Source organism: Pyrgilauda ruficollis, unplaced genomic scaffold (genome assembly GCF_017590135.1).
Source record: "Pyrgilauda ruficollis isolate IOZ18807 unplaced genomic scaffold, ASM1759013v1 scaffold80, whole genome shotgun sequence".
In the NCBI taxonomy this organism is placed as follows: domain Eukaryota; kingdom Metazoa; phylum Chordata; class Aves; order Passeriformes; family Passeridae; genus Pyrgilauda; species Pyrgilauda ruficollis.
The window spans coordinates 2,621,440-2,623,156 of record NW_024529933.1 but is presented as its reverse complement, the minus strand read 5'-3'; positions in this window follow the sequence as shown (position 1 = coordinate 2,623,156).

Sequence of the window (1,717 nt, the reverse complement as noted above, 5' to 3'; positions counted from 1 at the left end):
CACAGCGCGGGCGCCGCCATCGCGCGCGGGGCACGCCGGGAGCGCCGGGCGGGCGGGGCCGCTGCGCTGGGACCGCCCCGGAACCGGGAGCCGGCGGGGCAGGGGTGGGGGGTGCGGAACGGCGGGAGCGCGGGCACGCTTTGCGCCGGCTGGCCGTTCTTCTCCGCCGCGTTAAAGGTGCGACAAAACCGGCGTGTGCTGGCTCCTCCTCCGCTGCATTTTTCCCAGCCCCGAATACCGGGAGTTTAGGTGCTGGCAGGCGGTGGGAATCGGTCCCTCGGCTGGTGCCTGAGTTGTTCACGTCGGGGCTTTAGAATTTACAGACCCTGGAATTTCTTAGCTATACTCCTAGAATGTGTTAGCTATGTTACGTGTCTTGGATGCTTGGGAAGAGGCGGCTCACACCACAGACAGAGGTGTGCAGCTGTAGGCACCTGGGTGATAAAAGGAAGCCTGAGGAAACACGGGTCCTTCTGCAGGGCAATGGAACACCTGGGATGCGGAGAATGCTGAGGTATGCAATGGTTTTTTTGCCTCAGTCTTCAGTGGCAGGTGTTCCAAGCACGCCGGCAGAGTTGCAGAAGGAAAGGTAAGGGTGAGGAGGATGATCCACCTCCTGTAGAAGATGAGGTTTGAGCCTGTCTAAGGAATCTTGGGTTGCACAAGTCCGTGGGACCTGATGAGGTGCTTTCACAGGACCTGAGGGGACTGGTTGGATGAAATGTCTGAGCCACTTTCCATCATATTTGAGGAGCTGTGGTGGTCTGGTGAGGTTCCCACTGGCTGGAAAAGAGGCTCAGTTGGTCATTGATTACCTTTGAAACAGTGGCCAGCACTTTGTAGACATTGTCAAAATCTTTGCCATTCTAGAAGTAACGTTAGAAGTGTTAGTGTTAAAAGCAATATGTAGAGGTGATAATACAGTGGGATGATCAATAAATGGAAATACTGTGCAGACTTAGAAAAGTTTAGATTATTAACTCGCCAGGTAATACTGACAAGAAGAGTAATTCTGACACACTAGATCCCAAAAACCAGCCATTGTCTTGTAAGTGGCCTGGTAATGTTCTCCATGCACCACTTCATACAGCTGAAATTCCTATTCTCTAGCATTCTCTATTCCTATTTAAATGCTAGCAAAAACAATGACTAGGCAAGTTCTTGCTGTAGGTTTAGGTAAATGCCCAGCTGGAGCAGATGGTTTGGTTCCTTTGTGCTGGAAGGGGCCAGTGGCTTCACATAATCCCTTTTTCTTCCCTTGTTGGCTCACAACCACCCCCTACAATGCTACAGGCTGGGAGAACAGTGACTGGGAAGCTGCCCGGGGAAAATCAGCCTGGGGCTGCTGGTTGAGCTGAGCATGAGCCGGCAGTGTGCCCAGGCAGCCAAGAAGCCCAATGGCATCCTGGCCTCTGCCAGCAGCAGTGGGGCCAGCAGGACCAGGGCAGTGGTGGTCCCTCTACTCAGCACTGGTGAGGCCACACCCCAAATCCTGTGTCCAGTTTTGGGCCCTTCATGACACGAAAGACATTGAGGCGCTGGAGCGTGTCCAGAGAAGAGCGATGGAACTGGGGAAGGACCAGAAATTTACTTTGAAATCTCTGAGATGCGGTGTTGTGTTAGCAACAATGAACCAGCTAATTCTGTTACGGAGCTAATTTTTGCCATTTTGTTCTTTATTTGTGTCTCCTGTACTTCTGCTTTCATTGCACAGGGA